Below are 22,967 nucleotides of genomic sequence, written 5' to 3' on the forward strand. Positions count from 1 at the left end.
GCCATGACCAGTAGGGAGCCAGGCTCTGGAAGGTGGGAGGGATGAGGCCCTGCGTAACAGGGAATCCAAATTTGTTTCCTGAGCAAAACTGGGGGAGAGAAGAGGATAGACTCCTATGAGAAGCAGACTGTGGGGACTCACAGGGGAACGGGGATGCAGCTAGCAACTCACAAGATATTCAAGGGTAGAAAACAGAAACTGCTAAGGAGATGGGAGGACTGCAGGGCAAGAAATTCCAAACACTTTGTTAGGCTGAACAGGACACCTGGGCCTATCTTCATCAGCAGTGGTTAGGTGACCAGAAGGGGCATGTTTGGCTACATATAAGCCCAGTGGCTGAGCTGGGGCAGGCATTTCAGGCCCACAGATGGTGGGGAAAGGACTAGAGAACAGAGCTGACTGACAGTGAGAAGGAGGTACCCTGGGGCTAGGGGGAATTAAGGCAGCTCCTTGCAAGGGTGACAGCTTTTATTGCTCTAAGGGGGTTGTACTTCAGTTATAAAAGGATGGTTAAATTTTTGTGTTCTGTTTTTCATCTATGTATTTAAGTTTAAGACCAGAGGACTGGCAGTGGCTGTAGGGGTGCAGGAGGCCACAAGCTGGGTACTGGGCAGGCTGGAGAGCCAGGATCCAAATCAGTAGACCTGGACTGAGGAGTCTCAGCTAGAAAAAAATGGGGTATGGGGCTGAGGCTGAAAAAGCTGGCAACCAAACAAGTGTTGGAGCCTGAGAGACCCAGCATTACTCTGGTACATAGAGAAAGAGTGAGAAGGAGCATCCCAAAGAAGTGGTAGATGGAGAGCCATGAGTGAGGTATGGGTATGGCAAAGCGGGTAGCAAGGAGTCCATGATAACACCCTAACAACACCCAAGAAATGATTACCCTGGTCCCCAGAACGGTCTCCCTCCAAATACACTGGTTACCAGTGAAATCATAGCAGGTGAGAAGGAAGCAGAATAGGCTGGGATAGTACTGATGAGAAAGGGCTGGAATGAAAGCCTGAATTTGGCACATCCCAAAGAAGTCAATAACTTAGAAAGGGCCAAAAATGAAGCCCAGAAAGGAAGAGTCCACAGCACCTGCAGAATGCAAGTCTTGATCCAGGTCTGGAGGTGGTTGGAAGACTGGCCAGATTCCCTTTTGAGAGAGCAGTACACAGAGGAGCTCAGCCCCAGCCCCAGCCCTGATGCTATCACCATCAAGTGAAGGATCCTGCTGTGACAGCTGGAGATCTGTCTGCCTTGTGTGTGCACCTGGCTGCTTGTGGCCACACACCTCCTTTCTTGTTTACTTTTTCCAGGTCTCCCCTGAGCTGTCTGGACTTGCCTCGGGCCACAGCTACATGAAAAGTAACCATGATTGGCTGTTGAGTGCTCTGATGTCACAGTGGCCAGACAGAGGTGTCAGTTGGCTTGGACTACTGAGTCACAAAGCCCTGGAACAGAGTACCAGGGGACACAGCCACAAAATGCTGCCACCCTGGTATAGATTTGACCACAGGAGGGTCTCATTCTGCCTGATCGTGGTACTGAACAGAAGGGAGGATGCCAAAGTGCAGGTGGAAGGGAGGGAGCTGGAGCTCCTTCAGGGATGCCCTCACCTGCTCCTTGGGGGGAAGAAAAAGAGGTAGGTCCTGGGCTGGGCTTGGAGGCATAAGAGAGGAAAGCAGGGGGAGGTAGGGAATGTGCCTCAACAACCTGACATATCAGCAGCAAGAGTGGGAAGGGCCATGGCACCCAGTAATCTAACCAACTCAAACTTGCCACTATCCATCTGACATAATTCAGAAGCAACCACTTCTATCTGAGTATGTGTCAACCTCTACCCAACCATGCATCTTTACCTTCTTCCTAATCCTTCATCCACCTGTATCTCTCCTTGGTTATGTCATCTCCTTCTAGCTGTCCAACCCATCCTATCACATATATAACTTTACCACCAACACACTGTTTAGTTCCCCTGTCTCTCTGTGGTCTCCACACTAACCTCCATGCAGAGGACTAAAGTATATATTACACTGCTGTGATTTGGAGTATCACTTCATGGGCATTGGGGGGATTTTTCTCTTCTGTTTCACTGGTCATCTTGACAGTAATATCTGGACATTTTTTTTTTTTTTAGAAGCTGTTAACATACAATAATCAGGGTCACTTAACCAGGGGTAGCACAAAGTGGGTTTGTACCCTCCTTTGATTCCTGCTTCACCCAAACTTTCAACCCATCTGCCTGGCAGAGAAACCATGCTAGCTGGGCAGAGCAGCCATGAGATGACTGAGTTCAGGATCCTGAGGAAAAGAAGGCAAGAGAACAGCAGAATAAGGACCCTGGACTTCAGAAAAAAACAGACTTTGACTCACTCAGGGAACTGATGGGCAGGATCCCCTGGAAGGCCAGTCTGAGGTGGAAAGGAGTCCAGGGGAGTTATCTGTACTTGCAAGAAGCCTTACTGAGAGCACAGGAATGAACCATCCCAATATACAGCAAGACTAGCAAGTATGGCAGAAGACCAGCGTGGCTTAGCAGGGAACTCTTCAGTGATCTAAAACACAAATAGGAATCTTACAAGAAGTAACCTGGACAAACAACTAAGGAGGAGTATAAGTGTATTGCTCAGCCATGCAGGGATAAAATCAGGAAGGCCAAAGCAGAATTGGAGTTGCAGCTAGAAAGGGACTTCAAGGGTAACAAGAAGGATTTCTATAAGTATGTCAGCAGCAAGAGGAAGATGAGGGAAAGGGTGGGTCTTGTACTAAATGGAGGAGACAACCTAGTGACAGAGGATTCAGAAAAGGCTGAAGTACTCAATGTCTTTTTTACCTCAGTCTTCAGGGGTAAGGTCACCTCCCGAACTACTGCACCTGACAACACAGTTTGAGGTGAGCAGCCAATAGAGGTGAAAGAACAGGTTAGGGACTGTGGCAGAAAGCCACCTTTGTCTCTCCCCAAAGTCTCTGCTCAGTGACAATTTGATTAGGATGGGCCCAGAAGAGACACACATCCTTACCCTATCTTTTTAGGTAACCTGAGCTGGATACATTCCTGAGGAAGGGGAGAAACCTGTTTGTACTGCTTTTATATTGTGTAATTACTGTTTTAGGCCTATATATGTAAGTTAACGTAAGTCATGTCAAGTTTCCATTTTGCATGTCAAGCCTCCATCTTGTGTCCTCTGCCTGGGCATCCCCTGTGTTGCAACTGTATGAGTCATATGCCCTTCCCATGTAAATTGGTTCCCGGATGAATGAGAGTGATTGGGAATGATTGAAATACAATGGTAGCAGGCCTCTACTGAATGACCTGTAACAACTGGGCCATCACCTCACATTGTTTCATGCAGGAACCACAGACCTCACCCAGGAACAGAGACAAGACCAGCATTTGAAAGACAAAAGACCCTGCAGAACCAGCAACTCTACCATTGTACCCCGCCATTACAGATACCCGAAACTGCACATCCCTGCATGGAGCATGGACACTTAGTATGCCAGGGGCTGACCCTTGCCTGGGCATGCTCCTGTCACTAGGGTGACACAAGGTCTGCCCCCCCCCCCCCCCAAAAAAAAAGCAGGCAGTGAAGACAGACTCAGTGGGACACCCTCTCCATCTGGACCAGCACCATGACACACCACCTATCCACACAGATGCCCTGCCAGCGACCCCACTCTGGACAACACCTACTGGACAAGGACCCCTTTCCAGCCTGGATAGGTAGCTATCGCCCCCCACCCTGTCTTCAACCAAGGACTTGGACTCTGCTTCTCTTCCCTACCTGGACTTTAACCCTTCCACTGAGTCTCTTTCTCCTACTGCCATTGTGAGTGCTTGTGTGTGTGTGAACCAATAACTTCATGGGGCTGTGTAGTGTGGTGTCTGTTTAATAAAACTGTTATTTGGACCCCTAAGTTGGGTTTTGCTTTACTGTAGTTTGGCCCTGCTCCAATCTCTGCTCCTCGCCCCTCTAACTTCTGTCTCATTTCTCCCTCTCCTGCTTCTGGCTCACTGCCGCCTCCAACACCTGTCCTGAGCTCCTCTCTGCCTCCAAATCCCCTGTTTCTTTGCCACTGCCTTATCCCCACTGCCTTTTCCTTTTCCCCTGAGCAACCAGGTTTCTGCCTCAGTTTCTTTCCTGGCTGTCTCCTCCTTGCCACGACTTATCTGCCCCCTCCTCCCCCACTGCAATATCTCAGCTGTCTGCCTCAGTTTCCAGCCCCAGTCTACCTTAAGTAAACCCAAGCCTCAGTTCCTCAGCCACTTCTCCATAGTCCACTGGTTCTAATTCTGGTTCTGGCAACTTTCACTCCCTACACTTTAACTCTCTCTCTCTCACCTGAACCAGGTACCCCAAGCACACACATACACACTGTACCATCCAAGTTAGGAACTTACCTGTGTGTATGTGTAGGTGGGTTGTATGTGTGTAAACTGGTGAGTGTGTGTGTGTAATATATATATATATTGCATTGTGTGCATGATATACAAATTAGTGATCTGTGTCTAACTTTTTGGGTATATAGTGTATGTGCTTGAATGCACAGGTATGCATGTGCCTAGGCTGGTTTGGATGTGTATGTGCCAAAGCTGGTAGTGTGTGTGTGTGTTTGCACCTAATTGATTTGTGTGTTTGTATATGTGCAATTGTGTCACACCCTCCTGTCTAACAGCGCAATATTGAGATCCTGAGAGTTGGCCTAACCCCATAGGGCACCAATGAAAAAATAACATGTTCATCAGGTTCAGAACAAATTCATGGGTGGCAAGGGTGAGGGACATACCTCTCCACAGGACACCTCAGTCAGTAATCTGCCTGAGGGGCTCGCAGGGCTACTGGTACCCTGAGGACCCAAAATCTGGTGCATCAACCAGCCTTAGTGTGCTGGCATGGGTTACACTAAGATTAAATAACCTACAAAGAACATAAATGCTCTCAGGGGCTTGTAAGGTGAAGGTCCAGAGAGACTACTAGTCTCTGGAAAGTTCCCAGAGTACACTGTCACCACATGTTCTTTTAGACATGTCCCCACTGAAGTTAACATTGAATTCTCACTTGCGTTGTACTGACCTGCTTGTTCACTGTCATTTCCTCAAAACAAGCCTTTGGAGCTGATTTGTTACAGGCCAAGTTCCAGCCCAGAGCTGAATTTTTATAGGGGAGCTTGAAAATCTGTGAAGGAATGTTGGGATTTTAGCACAGAACAAAAATGATTCCTTTTCCCAGAGACTTTCTTTTGTATAAACATGCAACATAACACAGTGCCTGCAGAGAGGGCTCTGGCCCTAGGCTTTTTAAGGGTTCAAAGGAAAACTATGGTGAGTTAGTCAGGTGAGTCATGAGAGTTCAGCACCTTCCCAGAAATGCAATTGTTGCTGATTTAGATGAATCCATTTTACAGGTTCAAATGCCATGACTGAAAACTGCTAAAATGGTGAACATAAACTTTCATTCCTTTCATTCCTCAGTCCGGTACCCAAGAGGCTCAGGACATGGTGGGGGATGTGAAAGGTTTCACCTGCAGTCAGTTTCATTGGTAAATACTATCTCCTTCATCACTCAGAGAGCAACACAGCTGAGGTTTGAAAACATCGAGTCCTGACTCACCCAGTACCCAGCAGTATTATGAAGGACTGAGGGGTCACATCCCCCATTGAGATGTGGTACACACAGCCTAGAAGCTCATTCTTGCGACTACACTGTCCTCCAGATGGCAGCAAAAAGAGCCTTCCTTCCACAGTAAGCCTCCTAAAATGGGGAGCTGGGGGGCAAACTGAAGTGAGAGTTCACAGCAAGGAGAATGGCCTTGGCAAAGCTGTTGGAGGGATGTTATAGCCATTATGATGCAGGGAGAACATGAGAAGGCAGGATTTGTATGAGTAAAATCTTTTTGACTGGGCTAATTCTATAGTTAGGAGGGATATAGACATTTAGCTTCTGCACAGAAACTGTGCTGTAGTTTGGTAGAGACCTTGTGACAGCTAACAGTGCGTACTGTCTTGAGTAGTCATGTTGGTTAGCATAGATATACTTAGACTACCGTCTCCATGGAGTTCTCACATGAAAACTGCCTGACCACATCAGAGACCTGCACATCAGCCCAGGCTCAGATCTGCAAATTTTGAAGTAGCAACCCAATGGTAGTAGGGTGGGATGTTAAGAACTCAGTTCTGCTTAAGAAGTCTATGTCATAGAGCTGCATTTTTGATGCACAAAATCACACCGATTTTAATGTTTGTCATGACACTTCAACTCCACAGAAATACTTTCCTTTTTGTAAACACAGGTATCAGGGTTGCAGGCCAAACTCTCAGTTAGTGTCAGTCAACCTAGCTCTAGTGAGTTCAACAGAGCTACACTTATTTCCACCATCTATATCACCCAGAATAGCCATGTGTAAAGTTGCGGAAGCTCTCACAGCTGAAACAGAAATAGCCAGGCAAACAAGACACCACACACATTGCACATTAACTGCTAAAGCGATTGAAGGAGCTAGTTTTGGAAACCACGATGCAGCTGTGACCTCCGAGCTTTCAGACCACAGTGTCATTGCCTTGGTCCAGAGTGACTCAGAGCAAACTGCAATGGTAACAAGATTTGTTCTCTGCCTGTGCATCTGCACCAAGTAGCACCGATACCCTTACTGGTTTGGGTGTCAGCATTACCTGAACTGCTGGCGCAGGGTCCCCACCTAATTTGTGAGGCTTGTTTGTCTGCTCTCTGCCCAGCCCACTAACTTTTAAACATCAGAGCACCCAGTAGCATCTTTTGCAGAAGAGGCTCCCGAGAGTCATCAGTTAGATGTTGTTTGTTTCAGGGTCATGCAAAAGCCAGGTTTATATTATCAAAATCTCTAATGACAAGCGGATCTCTACTTACCTACCTCGTCTACCATCCTGTGCATGTTTGTATAGCAGAATATGGAGAGCTGAGGGTCCCATTGTACATTTCTGTCAGGCCTGGTGGTTCCCTTTAAAAGCAGGCACAGGGATGTGATCCCAAGCACGAAGGGAATTGGCAAGCATGGGGGAGATGAGGCAGGGTTGGGGTTCTATCACAGAAAGGGAGAAAAATGGGTTGAAAAGTGGTGAGAAGGGAAGGCCACACCAGAGTGTTGCAACATTTCCAGACTCTCTAGGCCACAGAGCACAGGAGAAACTGCTCATGTCTGGTCAGTCACTGTCTGGAGGCCAAAGAGAGGGTTACAGGCAGAAGTGTGTCTGAGGCTGCTGGAGCTCAGAGGCAGGCATCCTTTCTTCCATCTGTCACATCACACAACCTGAGTTGAGGAGACAATTGTTAGGGATAAAACTCAGATAAAATGCCAAGCTGAGGACCCAGCTTCTGAAACCTACCTCACCCCTGGGGGGGAGGGGGTCGAATCTGTGGCAGACCAGTAGGGGTGCTTCTGCATGGAGCCACCACCTCACTGTGCCCGACCACCTAACAGGCTCCTACTGCTTCCCAGAGTATGCAGATCCAAGATCAGTCCAGACTCTGAGTGGTGGTGCCAGTCTCTGCAGAGTCATGGGTTCAGATCCCACGTTTACCACCACATGTGGTGAGCACAGTGAGATGAGAGGCTCAGTGCAGGAGGTAGGATTTAACAACCTACTCTCTTGAAGGTATGCTTTGAGGAAGGGAATAGCATCACTGGAAACCCATGAGCAAATAATCTCTAATTTGTAATTGAGTCAGCTGGACAGTGTAACTAGCTAGGACAGCTGACAAGTATGACCACCTGACCATGGACCAATTGGTGGAGAAGCTGAAAGAGATAGGCATCCAAGAAAAAGAGGGCAAACGAGACAGGACCTGATTGAAGCCCTGCTGGACTACAAGCAAACCAGTGAGGAGCCCACCCTGGTTCCTAGTGGGAATGGTGATGACGAAACAGCTCTTTCTAACGAGCCACCAGGAATGAACCACCCTGAGCTAGAAATGCCTGAGGAGTGACCCTCTTCTCCAACCCATGGGTTGGGCCTTCAGAGATACGGGCTGTGGTGAGCCAGTAGGGGGTGCTCCTGTCCTGAGTCACCCACCTCACTGTGCCCGACTACCTTCTAGACTCCCAGTGCCTCCCTAAGGGCACGTCACGTCTGGCCGACCCCCATTCCTGGAGCACAACTGCTAGCCTGGGGGTAATGGATTGATACTGGCATTGTGACCCCTGGGAAACACAAGCCTAGTAGTCCTTGAAGGCACTCGACCCACTCCAAGAATGTGCTTGCTTCCCTCAATCTGAAGCACAAATAGTGGTCTCCCTTAGACATCTGAACCAAGAGGACCCCAAGGCATAGTCTAGACCCACTCCCAATAAGTCTCCCATGCTAGGTACAAAGGATAACTGTATTGGTTACAATAAAGTGTACAGGATACAGCAATATCAGAGAAATCCCACAGAGCAAAATGGCATGGCTGGGTAGCCTTTGATCATGCATCTGAGTTACTGCAAGCTGTATATCTAGTTAGATCTCAGGTAGCTTACTCACGAGTTTCATCCAGAGGCAGGTGGAGATTCCCTCCGGAGTCAGGCACTTACTTGATCATGAATTTCGAGAGAGCGTTTCAGATGGTCCAGCTTCTCTCTAAGTTTTCATCATGGCTACTGCCCCACCTCCTGGGCAGTCCTTAAATTATATAGCCCTTATGACCTCATTTACCTGGGCCAATGGAGGCTAGCATCTGTTGGCTGTGAGCCAACCAATTTGAAATGCATCACTGATTGCTAAGTAGACTGGTAGGGTCTTTATCCCCCTCCCAGTCATGCTGGCATTGCATAAAACAATAGGTAGTTTACGCCCCCACCCAGGTATGTGATGCCAGTCATGTAGGCAGAGGGAGCGGGTTTTCCCCCTTCCTCAGGAATGTATCCAGCTCAGGTTACTTAAATTAATGGGGTGTCTGCCCTCTGCAGGGACCATCTTAACCAAATTGTCACATAACAGAGTTTTTGGGGAGAGACAGAGGTAGCATTCTACCACAGAGGCTAGAGCTGGAAGCTCAGGAAGCCCAGCACAGTCACGAGGCACATAAGCTCAAGCTACAGTTGCGTAGGATGGAGCTGACGGAACAGCTTATGCATGAGGCTGGAGAGGCCCAGAGCCTGTGTGAAGAGAGAGAGGCCCAACACAAAGTGGAGGCTAAAGAGGCAAGCCTCAAGCACAAGCATGCGCTTGAACTACTTCAAAAGCAGCCATGATGAAAACTCTCAGAGAAGCTGAACCATCTGAAACTCGCTCTCTCTTGAAACTCATGGTCAGTAAACTGCTTGCCTCCAGAGGGAATCTTCAACTGCTTCTGGATGATACTTCTAAGTAATCTACTTGAGATCTAACTAGATATATAGCTTGCAGTAACAAACATGCACAATCAAAGGCTACCATGCTACTGTTTTCTCTAAGGTTTTCTCTGACATTGCTCTACCCTGTACCCTATTCCAACCCTACGCCTTGTAACCAATAATGTTCTCCTTTGTACCTAGCGTGGGAGACTTATTGGGAATTGGTCTAGATTATGCCTTGGGGTCCCCTTGGTTCAGCTGACTAAGGAAGACCACCATTTGTATTTCAGACTGAGCAAAGCACCGCAAAGTCTTACAGTGGGTCAAGTAGTCTCAAGGACTACTACGCCTGTGTTTCCTAGAGGGTGCAGGTCCCAGAAGTCCAGACTTTGGGTGGTGGCAGCATTACCCTCAGGCTTGCAGGTGTGGCCCAGGAAGTGGGTTGGCCGGATGTGAGGTGCCCCCAGGGAGGAATGCAGAGCCTGGAAGGTGGTCAGGTGTGGTGAGGCGGGTGACTCAATGCAGGAGCACCCCCTACTGGCCCACCACAGAATCTTCCTTGATGAAGTAGCAATCCACAGCTGCAGTTCAAACTGATAACTTCCCTCTGTGTGTGGACATGGAAATACACTTAAGTTTCTCCTTCCATCACCAACTGCTTCAGGCTGTGCTTTTCACTGCCTTTCTAATTCTCTAATCCCTACAATTCTTGCAGCAAGACAAGCCTCTAAGTAGTTGACAAACTTATGGAAGTAAGCTGGTCAGTTATCGTAAGTTTGGCTACCATGTTGATGTCTGAGGCCTACAAATAGATGTGGACAAAGTGGATGGAGAAGAGTATGGTACACCCTCAAAACCTGTAGTGGGAAATTGTGCTAAGTCCTTCTCTGATCCATGTGATGATTTCAAATTTCAAATAAATAAATAAATAAAGGTTGCATGACAGTTTATGGGGTTCCTTCAAGACCTGGAAAGTTAGTTTGGACCTGTGGCTTTAAGTATAGCATATGCTCCAGACAAGCTCCTTTTTGCCTTGCAATTTTTGATATCAGGAAGCACAGGATGAATAGCAAAAGACCAATGTGGCTGCACAAAGAGCTTCTAAAATGCCTCAAATGCAAAAGGAAAGTCTACAGGCAATGAAAGTGGGCAGGGCATCAAGGACCTGTACCAAGAAATAGTAAGAACCTGCAGGGGAAAAAAAAAAGAAAGATTAAATGAGTGACACCTGGCTGGGTGGCAGCACTATGCAAAAGGACTTGGGAATCTTGCTAGATTACAGACTTAATTTGAGTCTATAGTATGATGCAGCTGCAAAAAAGGAGAAAGTGGTTTTGGGATGCATCAGTAGAGGAATTTGGTGCAGGACATGGGCGGTGATAGTGCAGAGGTGGGCAATTATTTGGGCTGGATGGCCACTTAACAAATTTTGTTAAGCTGTTGAGGGTCATGGTGTAGGGGTGGGAAGATGCCAGTATCTAGCCTACCTACTGCTGCCAGGAGCCTGAGGAGGGAGGGGTCTGCCCTGTGCCATTCCATTCTGGGTTACCAGATTCCTTTTGGCACTGCAGAGCCATCAGCAGCAGGGCCTGTACCAGATGGGGCAAGATGCAGCATGATGAGTAGCCATCCCATTTACATACCATGATGAGCCACTGCTATCATGCTGCACCAGGGATGCTGGGGTGTGGTGCCCCAACTGTGGACCACACTGCTCTACCCCAGCTCTACCCCAGCTCTGGATCATGCTGTCACTGTCACAAAATCCCAGCCTGAGCCCCAGAACAGCTCTCTGCCTAGCTGCATGCCCTACTAGCCATGGGCGACTTGTACCTCCTAATACTGGGGGGCACCAGCAGCCAATCATTGACCGGGGAGGAGTCCCCCAGTGGCCAAATGCTGACTGGGGGGCCGGGGGTGGAGGGAGAATTTTTTTTGGGAGGGGGGGCTGAGTGTGCATGCATGTGCGCATGTGCCCCCTGCCCCTCCCCACAAGAAAGTCTGCAGGGAAGTGGGGGGGCAGGGGGAAGGGGAAAGGGCCATGGGGAGGGAGAGAGCAAGGCTGGCACTGGGCAGGGATTGGGCTCAGTGCTGGGGTCCGCTGCACCCATGCAGCTGCCCCTTCCCCCGTGCCAGGGGTCATTGCTCAGCACCAGCACCCACCACCCCCCAGTCCTGCACTGGCCCTGGCTGCCTCCCTGGACCAGGTCCAGTCTGGCCCCAGCCTCACGCTGCCTGGGGTGGCCTGGAGCTGGAGCAGGGCCAGCCTTAGCTGTGCTGCCAGGTTGAAGGATATGGAGCCCCTGGAAGTTGGGACCCCCTCCCCATCTAAGTCATCCCCAGGAAGAGCCCAGCAGCTCCTGCAGAGTTGTGGCACCAGGGAACCAAAGGGGCACATGCCCCCCTCCCCCCGATCTTTGCACGGGGCAAGGGCAGGCTGTAGCTGTGAAGTGAACTGGGCTCTTCCTGCTCCATGCCTTGGTGCAGTCTTTGAAAGTGGTGCGCTGCCATGTGTGTCCCGCCCCTGGGTGGGCCGGGCAACAAGGTATATGGCACTGTGCCATGCCACTTTCAAAGGCTGCAGCAAGTCATGGAGCAGAGCAGGTAGAGCCCAGCTCACCTCACAGCTGCAGCCCTCCCTTGCCCCATGCAAAAATTGAGGGCGGGGGGCATGTACCCCCTTGGCTCCCCAGTGCAGCGACTCTGCAGGAGCCACTGGGCTCCACTTGTTTCATGACCCGGTGCAACCAGGACTCCATTCACTGTGAATGGGGCCCCAACCAGGCTGGGTCATGGAGCAATCAGAGCCCAGCAGCTCATCCAGGGCCATGGTGTGTTGGAGCTAAAGGGTTGGGGGAACGTGCCACCCCTCCCCAGGCACCCTGGCAGTGTGAACAGCAGTGGGAGCTGCTGTGCTCCAATTGCCCCAGAACCCAGGCTGGGTCATGGGACAATCCCCACAGTGCATCATGGAGCAAGGTAGGGGTGGGGGTGGGGGTGAATGATTCCAACCTACCCCGCTCCCTCCTGCATTGTCTTGATCCCCCACCCCTCCCCCAGTCCAGAAACCAGAGGAAGTAGAGAAATCTTACCTATCTTCCTGCTGTGCTGGACCGGCTGCAAGCTCAACACGCCCCCTCCCCCTTACTGCAGCACCCTGAGGCCAGGTTGCACTGGTGTTTGGGGGGCTGAGCCCCTTTAGCCCCCGACTTTCTGCCACCCCCAGAGGACTGATTCCTGCCATTGGCAGAAGTGCCACCAGTGCTTCTCTCGGGGGGGGGGAAGGGCACGGCCAGTCTCAGGGGGTGCACACGCACCCATGTACACCTCCTACACGTCGCCATTGCTACTAGCAGTCCTTGGTCTGGTCTCCATTGCAAAGGGAACTGGGGCATTTTCTGCCAGTGATGACCACTGGCCTGTGTCATCCTGGTCTCCCCATTGGGCCTGGGGCATAGCATGTTATTGGGAAAACTGCAGTGACCAGATCTTCTAGGCAGGGGGCACCTCTGATCCTGTGCACTGTGCAGCATCTCAGTGGAGCAGAGGGAGTTTCTGCTGAGCCTAGCACACAGGGTACAAGTAAGGGAATTGTCCCAGTTATGAGGTGGGTTGGATGCCTGTCACAAACTGTCCCTCCCCTCAGCATCCAAGGGGAGGGCACAGTACCCAGGACACTGCTGCTCCCAGTGCTGGTGATGCTGCGCTGAGCTATGGGGTATCCCTGAAATTATTAAGTCAAAGGCCTGGGCCCAGTAATATGAACTGGGATGCTTACATTTAGGCTTCAGGCATGAATTCAGGACAAATTTGAAGCCCTGGCAGCACTGAAGGATGATGCAGCAAAGGAAGCCGCAGGGGAAGACACATCTGCAACAAACGCCAGGCAGGCTGAGCAACAACTGAGGTCATCGTATTGGACGACTCCCTCCTGAGAGGCACAGAGGGGACTATCTGTCAACTGGATCCCATGGCAGGGGATGTTTGCTGCCTACTCAGAGCCAGGATTCCTGACCTCATCCAGCCCTCTGATTACTATCCTATGGTCCTCATCCATGTGGGCACGAATGATGCGGCCAGGAGTAGTCTGGATCACATCATGAATGATTACCAGGCTCTAGGGACCAGGCTTAGGAAATTGGGAGCACAGGTGATCTTCTCATCCATCCTTCCATCGCTGTCAGCATCAGGACGCCTCCATCAGGGAAGTCAACCTGTGGCTCCAGAGTTGGTGCCATTATGTGAGCTTTGGCTTCTACAACCATGATGTGCACTTCCATGAGAGAGGCATCCTGGGATGAGATGCTCTTTATCTCTTATCTAAAGGTAAAAGTCTATTATCTTACAGATTGGCTGATCTCCTCTGAAGGGCTTTAAACTAAGTTCATTGGGGGACAGGGAAGCAAAGAACAAGGAGAACCTAGGATCAGTGAGCCATGAACAATGCACTGGATCAGCCCAGGTAAGCACTAAGGTAAGCACTAAAAGGCCTGATTGACATCAGGAAAGTGGGGTACCAAGGGCACCCAGTGGGGAGCTTAAATGTCTCTACACTAATGCTAGGAGAATGGGGGACAAGCAGGAGGAACTGCAACAAATTTGACCTGGTTGGACTAACTGAAACCTGGTGAAACCCTACTCACAATTGGGCAGCAGGCATTGAGGGTTATAGGTTTTACAGACGGGATAGAGTGGGTAAAATGGAAGGAGTGAAGTGTTGCTCTCTATGTTAAGGAGCAATACACATTCTCTATAATCCAAACCGAGGTACTGTGGGTCAGGATACAAGTGGTTTGGGAGGAAAGGGACTTGGTCATGGGGGTCTACTACAGACCGCCACACCAGGAGGATGAGCTAGACCTGGAATTCTCCAGACAGCTCTCAGAAGCCATACAGTCGAGAGATACTGTTATCATGGGTGACCTAAACTACTCTGACATCTGCGGGGAGGATCAGTCAGCCAGAACTGTTCTCTCACATAGGTTCTTAACCTGCATGCTGTACCTCCACCTAACGCAGGAGGTATACAATCCCACTAGGGGAAATGCCTTGCTGGACTTGGTGTTAGCTACAGGGGATGACCTGGTGGGGAATCTGCAGGTACAAGGTAACCTATGGGTTAGTGACCATCAATTGACTGAATTCACTATCACGCAAAGGGTAGGTAAACTAACCAGCAGGGCTGAAGTGCTAGGCTTCAGAAAGACTAACTTTAGTGTGCTCAGGAGATTAGTTAGTAAGGCATTAAAACTCAAGAGCATTGACAAAATGGGGTCCAGGAAGGGTGGTCGTTCCTCAAGGGAGAGATCCTACGGGTGCAGAAGAAGACAATACTATTGCACACAAAAGGGAGCAAAGGGGCCAAGAAGCCCTCTTGGCTGAACAGGGAAGTCCAGGGAAGCCTACGGACAAAGAAACAGGTATACAGGCTGCGGAAACAGGGGTAGCTAACAAACAGGTGTATACCTCCCTGGCTTGCACTTGCAGGGAATCGGTCAGGAAAGCCAAAGCAGGGTTAGAACTTAGGCTGGCAACAAAAATTAAGAACAAGAAAAAGTCCTTCTTCAGGTATATAGGGAAGAAAAGGAAAGCACAGGGTAGCATAAGACACTTGCAGGACAAACTAGGGCAATTGGTGACAGAGGGGGGATAAAGCTGAGCTCTTCAATGAGTTCTTTGCATCTGTATTCCTAGACACAGACCAAGTCAAATCTCCCAACTGGATCATAGATAGACACAGGAGGAACACCGACCCACCAACTGTTAACACAGATGGCTGGATGTGTTCAAATCAGCGGGCCTGGATGAACTTCATCCAAGGGTGCTAAGGAAATTGGCCAGTGTCATAGCTGGCATGACTGTTCAAGCACTCATGGTGCTCTGGTCAGGTCCCAGAGGACTGGAAAAGGGCCAGTGTGGTCCATATTTTCAAGAAGGGGAGGAGGGAGGAACCTGGAAACTATAGGCCACTTATTCTCACCTCTATTTTTGGGAAAACTCTGGAAAAAATCACTAAGGATCACATTTATGGGAGCCCAACAGGGGAAATAATGCTGAAAGAAAATCAGCATGGATTCATTGCAGGTAGATCCTGCCGGACTAATCTTGTTTCTTTTTATGACCAGGTCAAAAAACGTTTAGATGCAGGAGTCAAGGTGGATGCTATCTCCTAGACTTTAAGAAAGCCTTCGATATGGTATCTCATTCTGTTCTCATAAATAAACTGACAGGCTGTGATGTAGATGATTTCACTGTCAGGTGGGTGGCAAATTGGCTTAGGGGTCACACCCAGCGTGTGGTGGTGGTCGGGTTGATACTGACCTGGAAAGATGTGGGCAGTGGAGTCCTGCAAGGCTGTCCTTGGACCAGTGCTATTCAATGTCTTCATCAGTGAATTGGACAAAGGCGTGGAGAGCACCCTGTCCAAGTTCACAGATTATACCAAATTATGGGGCAAAGTTAACACACCAGAGGACAGGGAATGGATCCAGGCGGATCTGGACAGGTTGAAAAACGGGACAGAACAAACTATGATGCAGTTCAACAAAGACAAGTGCAAAGTGCTGCACCTGGGCAAAAAGAACCACCAACCCACTTACAGGCTGGGAGATGACCTTCTCAGCAGCACAGCAGTGGAAAGGGATCTTGGAGTCATAGTTGACTCCAAGATGAACATGAATCATCAATGTGACAAAGTGATCAACAAGGCTAAGTGCACGTCATCATGCATTAGCAGATGCATGACGAACAGGTCCAGGGAGGTGATGCTCCCCCCCATGCGGCACTGGTCAGGCCGCAGTTGGAGTACTGCATCCAGTTTTGGGCGCTGCACTTCAAGAGAGATGCAGAGAATTTTGAAAGGGTTCAGAGGGCCACTCGTATGGTCAAAGGCCTGCAGGCAAGGCCCTATGAGGACAGACTGAGGGACCTAGATCTCTTCAGCTTTTGCAAGAGAAGGCTGAGAGGTGATCTTGTGGCTGCCTATAAATTCATCAGGGAAGGGCAGCAGGGAATAGGAGATGCTCTATTTACTAGGGCATCCCCTGGAGTAAATAGGAACAATAGCCACAAAGTAATGGAGAGGAGATTTAGGTTGGACATTAGACAGAACTTCTTCACAGTAAAGTTTTCCAGAAACTAAAACGGGCTTCCAAGGGAGGTGGTGCTCTCCCCTACCCTGGGGGTCTTCAAGAGGAGACTGGACAAGCACCTAGCTGGGGTCTGACCCCAGCACTCTTTCCTGCCCAGGCAGGGGGTCGGACCTGATGACCTACTGAGGTCCCTTCAGACCCTAACATCTATGAATCTATCAATTAACTTTTTATCATCTTGTAGATACTCCTAAAATGATAATTTAGTTATTGGTTCTAGAATTCTTTTTTTTTTGGGGGGGGGGGGGGCAGTTTGTGGTTAGAATGACTCTTCTATTGTTGTTGTTGTTGTTGTTGTTGTTGTTGTTGACACTGTTCTCAGAAATGTTGTAAATTGTCTGGTGACAATTCCTTTTGGGGCTGGGATAAAAGCATAATGCACTGCAGACATTGGTCTCCTCTACATCATCCTTTTTCTTCTTCCTTGTTAACTATTTCCTCCCTTGTTCCTCTTCTAAACTATATTGCTTTACACATTATCTCCTTTTCTCCATTGTGAACTGAGACCCAAACACTGAACCTAGGGAGACCACACTGTGACCTGCAATCTGGTGAGTGATGTGATTGGTACGGTGGGCTAACCAGGTACAGTAGTTTCCCTAAAAGGAAAGGAAATCAAAAACAGAATAGGATTGGAGTACCTTATCTAAAAAGATGAGGTAAAAAACTTAAGGATTGGAGAGCTTGAGATGAGAAAGTTACAAAAGTAGTGGACAAACAAAGAGACTGTGTGTGTTTGTGTTGCCACCCTGGGAAGACAGGAGCAGCCTTGGAATTCTTGCTTTGAGTAACAAGGAATCCAGAAACTAACACCCCACTCACCCAGCAGAGGATCTGAAGCCGGTACCACCAAAGGTTACTGCTGTAATGTCTAAGTCCTATTACAAGGAAGAATACTTGTAATGAGCCTAGAGGTTTCTAAATAAAGTTCACTTGATACCGAATTGGACAATGGGCCATGTCAATCCTTGGGAGTCTCTGGTAAAAGGAAACCTTGGGGCAGCAAGATGTACCTTGACTTTGTGAACCTTGGGACTGGTAGATATATCATTGTTTGCATTATTCTTATCTGCTATCACTGTATATCAATAAAATTATTATAGAATGGAGAGGTTGTGGTCAGTCAAAGGGTTTGGGTCTGCTTAAAAAAAGGTATCTGAGTCATAAATCCAGTACCAACAGAAAGAGGTGATGAGAAAGATGAATGGAGAAACCCGTGGTTTGGAGCTTGGGATGCAGACTACCTATATATAGAGGTACATGTCAGCTGGATTGGAGATTGGAACTAATGGGAGTTCAAATGGATGGTGTTCACTGATCATACCCATACTTCTCTGCCCTAATTTTTGAATGGTGAGAGAAACTCCCCATCTCCCATCTATCCTAGGCTACCTCTGTATCTGTCCCCTCTTGTCTGTCTTCAGCAGGAGGTCAGGAACCCTGAGTAGGAGCTCAAGCAACTGCCGTTCTGTAGGACTTCTCATTCTCCGATGTTTTGGGGCCCCTTGACCATTATGGAACAGTTTCAGTATGATCCACCTCAAGGTCCAGCCCAGCCACCTTTGGCACCCAGTGGTGTCTGTGTCCCTAATTACATTGGATTAGGGCTTTGTGACTCCCAGCTGCTTGGTGGCATTATGAGATTAGAGCCCCTCTCAGCCAATCCTCAGGATCTCTCTCCAGTTCATTTGCATTTTCCTATCTCAGCACAGGTTTCACAAAAAGGAAGTCAGGTGGAGGCTGGCATGTGCTTTGCTGGTGGTAGGACATGAGTCCTTGTAGCCCCACAGCAGTGCCTGGATCCTGAGCTCCTGGGATATGGAGCTCAGGAAACCCTGATAGGCAGTGTGGGAGCAGAGGTGCAGGGGGAGAAGGAGTCTGAGAGGGGACAGCAGGAAGAGAAGATAAAGGGAGCTAGAGGGAGTGAAATGAGAAGAGAAGAGTCTGGATTGGAGAGGTGAATGGGCCAGTGCCTGGAGCAGAAATTAGAGTGGATCAAAACAGCAGATGGAGACAGAGTCTCATGATCTGGTGGCTGAAGGTACTGAGCCTCATCAGGCCACAGAGAGGTCAGGGGATTCTCAGAATACTTGGGAATCTAGAAAAGAGTCTTCCAAGGGAGCGCTAAGGGAGCAAGGAAGAGATGAGGCCCTAACTCAGGGGTGGGCAAAATGGCAGATCCGGCCAGGAGCCAGACTCCATTTCCCAGAAACCCATGCCTGCATCACTGTGGTCCCAGTAGACCCCAGTAATAGTGGTGGTATGACAACGCGGGGTGGTATGACAACATGGAGACCAGCCTCAGCAGCACTGGCAGGGCATGCGGCTATGCAGGGAGGTGCACCGGAGCTGGGATCTTGCAGTGGTGACAACGTGGTCTGGAGCCATACAGACATCTCTCCTTCAGCTCTGCCCCAGCTCTGGACCATGCTGTCACCACTCCAAGATCCCAGCCCAGGCCCTGGAGTAGCTCCATGCCATTTGTGTGCCCCGCCAGCGCTGCCGGGGCCCATCCATGAAAACCCTGGCCCTGCACTGTTACAGCACAGCCACTCCTGGGGTCTCCATGGAAGCTGGATGAAGGAACACAGGATGGGCCGACTGGTGCTTCCTGGGTGGGGGGGTGGGGGGGGGTGGCATCCGCAGAAGCCGGCGGTGGGTATGGGGCTGGCAAGCACCTACAGAAGCTGGCTGCGGTGGTGGGGACAGGGCTGATGAGCATCCATAGAAGCTGCTGGTGTCATCAGTGGCAGGGATGGGGCTGGCGAGCACCTGCAGAAGCCGCCAGTGGCATCAGCGGTGGGGGATGGCCCTGTCAAGGGGGGCATGTGCCTTCCTGTTTCCCTCCTACCTATGAACACAGGCAGGGGCTGCTGGGAAATTGAATCTGCTATGGGCCTGATCCAGACCACAAACCAGACTTTACCTGCCCCAGGCCTAACTCTAGAGAAGCCAACCCTGTATAGGGACATGCCTTCTGTTTTGGCCAGGCCTGTATCAAAGTATCAGGCCTGTCTGTGTCAAGATCCATGTTCCACTAAAGAAGGACTGATCTTACCCATACCCAAGGCTCCAAGAGCTGGGGCTCAGAGGGAGTATCCAGTATGGCTGCACTCTGCAGGTGATCTTCAGTCATGAGGACTATAGACCCTCTAAAAGGTATCTTGGAAACCCTGTCACAGATGAGCTGTCCTTCCTTACTTTTCAGTTCCTTCTGGAAAGACAACTGAGGAGAGCTGCTTCGTGTGAAGTGGGTCAGAGTTATTTGCTTTATCAAGACGTATGCAGGGAACTGTGTCTTTAAGAGGCCTTAGGACTACCTGGTTGGGGCCAGTGGTTGTGCTACACAGAAAAGCTCAGTATCTCAGCATCCCCACAGGGGCTTTGCAGTGAGCACTTCAGGCCAGAAACTTTCTGATACTATAAAAATAAAAGCCCCGCTCTGTAACAGTGTTAGGGAGGGGAGCATTTTAGATGAGCGTAGACAGTGTTTCCTGTGGGGTCACAGACGGAGCCCCAACCAGCCAATCAGAACTGTGCTCTTTCCTCTTATGGGGACTCATAGAAACAAGGCAGATGCACCTTCTCATGCTCCAGCTTCTAACTCCATCATCCTCCGCTTGTGAACTTGGGAGAACAAGAAAAGGTACTGGGCCCGTTTTGATTAGAAGGACTAGGAGGGGTCTTGGGCGTGGTTCATCTCCTCTTCAAAATCCTGTTATACCTCCTGTTTTAGACTGCACCATCCAAGGAGGAAACCTGGGTGATTTGGGAAAACACAAGGTGGGGTGGGGGCAATTCTGGGAAGCAAGGGAAAATGCCAGGCAATGTGTTTGCAGTGAATACAAGGATGGGAGGGTCGTGGGCTGTGGAAATGTTTGTAAGGGGCAGGGAGGAGGAACGGGGAGCTGGACTGAGCTGGGGGCAGTTGGTTCTAGGTAGAAGCTAATTGTCATCTTGCAAGGAGGAGAGATCACAAACCGCTGTCTGGACTTAACTGTGGACTTAGCCCTCAGGGACTGGGTAGGGTGCAGTGCCCTCCTGAATGGATGAGATCCAACCTGGGAGATGGGCAAAGATGCTGATCTGAAAGGAGTTTATGTCTCCAAGGACAGTGACAAGACTCAGATTCTTTTACTCTCCTTAAAGCACAGTGAGCCACCTCATGCTGATCTCAGATCTCCATGGGCTCCAATGGATCAATGCTGATTGGCACCAGCAGAGGATCTGGCCTGGTTGTATGAAAGAGCTCTGTCCCCGACCCACTGGAGTAACCTCGGGCACTCATGTTCTCTCTATATGCTGCCACAGTGACTCTGCTCCCTCTCACACTAGTATAAGCTAAGCAGAGCTTTAGTGCAATTAGTTAAATTACTCTGGTGCTACATATCCTCCCTGGCATTGTGCGTTTAGGGAAAGAAGCTATATTTGACTCAAACCGCAAATGTATCTGCAGCGACAAAGGCCAGTGCAGAAGAGCGTAGCAGCTCAGTGATCATTTACAGGGTTGTTAAATAATTGATCCAGAGAGAAGCAGTATATTGTATACCTTCTTGAAGATGAGTAGGTGGATATGAGAGGTCATACATTGACCTATGGAAAAAAAAAATTACCTTTCACAACAACATTGCTAGATAAATGTGCTTTTGGTTTCAAAGATTGATTGGAAATGAGGTGTGTCCTGTTGGTACCCATCCCCTCCCCATTCTACCCTGGAGTACAGTGCAGGTTTGTTTGTTTTTTACCAAACTGATACTAGACTGTCACATTTTCTTATAGAATCACATTTTTTTTTCTTTTTGTTTGATAAGAAGAGTGATGAGCAACTGTAGCTCATACAAGTAGAGTAGGTGACAACCCTATTGCAAATGATTCCTGACAGTTTCCATAAGACCCTGTTTCACCTGCTTGTAGCTCTGCTAATGAATGAGACCAGGATTTTCACTTTCCAGCACAAAAAGGACACTCTGGTGTTTGAGGCAGCTGAGTGCTACCATGGAGAACTGGATTCTTTCCCTGTCTTTGCCGCAGAGCTCTTGAGTGATGCTGGGCATGTCACAAAATGGACTTTTCTTACTCACTGCCACTGCCTGTGTGTTCCTCCTTGTTGGAGTTTCTGATGTGAGAGCCACATGTAATCTGATATGAAGAGGTTCTGTGCACTCAGAACTGCTGTTGAGGAGAGTGAGAGCCAGCCTTTGAACAAAACAGATGCTATAAACAGAGAACTGCTCTGCAAAGTTGCACCCCAGCCACTTTGGATGGTGTACCCAGAATTACTTCACAATTTGGTCAGTTTAGCATTATGCTCTGTGTTATGGTTCCTACATAGCAAATGTCTGAAATAGGCCGGGAGTTGTGAAGATACATTAACTAATGTCGGTAAAGTACAAGGGGACAAATTCAGAAAGCGACTCAGGTGCCTCACTCTGAAATATCCCAAATAGCCTTTTGGACCTCGAATTCTGTACACGAGACAGGAGTTCAGTAGGGTGCAGTAGATAGGAGATGAGGCCACACATTCAGGTAAAATGATAACTTAGCATAGTGACTCATTTATGTACGCAGGCAACTCTCTGAACACATACGTATTTGGTGAACACCATCCATACTGTGCATGGAATGAGGCCAGAACCTGTGAGGGGGGAGAGAAAAGTACATGCTTCTGTAATTAATGATGGCATTAGGATGCATTTGCACAAGAGACTTGAATTAAAGTTGTGAAGGCCACATTAAGTCTGGTGTCTCGTAACTCCTGAGTAATTTTGCAACCGTAGCATTCTCTGAATATAGATTTTTCTTCTAATCTGGTTACAAAATGTACAGTAAGCCCAGCCTCTCCTAGAGCTATGTCAGGACATCAGGATGCTTAATAAACCCATCAGTTTCTCACTGAGTGCCACCCAAATTACCCAGGCTATGATTTCTCTCTCTCTAGTACTGCTGTCATGAATGAGCCTGTGATAACCTACTCAGACCTAAAATGTGATCCATCTAAAAGGCAGAAACATGGAGACAAAGGTAAGACATGGAATCAAATATGACTCAAGAAATGATAGCTTTGTCAAGGTAGAAATTCAAAATCATTCTTGTATGAGCATTAGCTGTCATGAAATAAACCCTGCTTAGAAAAAAGGAGACGTCTCCTGAGCTGTTTGGTCAAGGCTCTTCTTCAGGTTGCTTAAGATGTCTGAACCTTCAGTTTTTCAACTTTTGAAACCCCTATTACCCACCTTTACACTCTTCTCTTTGCTTGCTTTCACAGCCAGAAAGCCCTGTTGCATGCATTTCTAAGGATTTTAGTTCTGTATCTTCTCCAAGTGTTTTGTATTGGCACCTGTGTCATGTTGTGAAAAAAAGTAGTCAGTTTTCAGAGCAAAACAGTCTTTCCAGAGCTCACTGCAGGCTGCTCTCTGCTTCTGATAAAGTTGCGTGCAGGAATCTGGTCCTCTTATATGAAACAAATAAACCTGATAGCTCTGTGCACTTAATGGCAACCCCTGCATTCTTGGGGTGTTCTCTTCAAAGGCTTTTCACTACTTA

Source organism: Alligator mississippiensis, chromosome 1 (genome assembly GCF_030867095.1).
Source record: "Alligator mississippiensis isolate rAllMis1 chromosome 1, rAllMis1, whole genome shotgun sequence".
In the NCBI taxonomy this organism is placed as follows: Eukaryota; Metazoa; Chordata; order Crocodylia; family Alligatoridae; genus Alligator; species Alligator mississippiensis.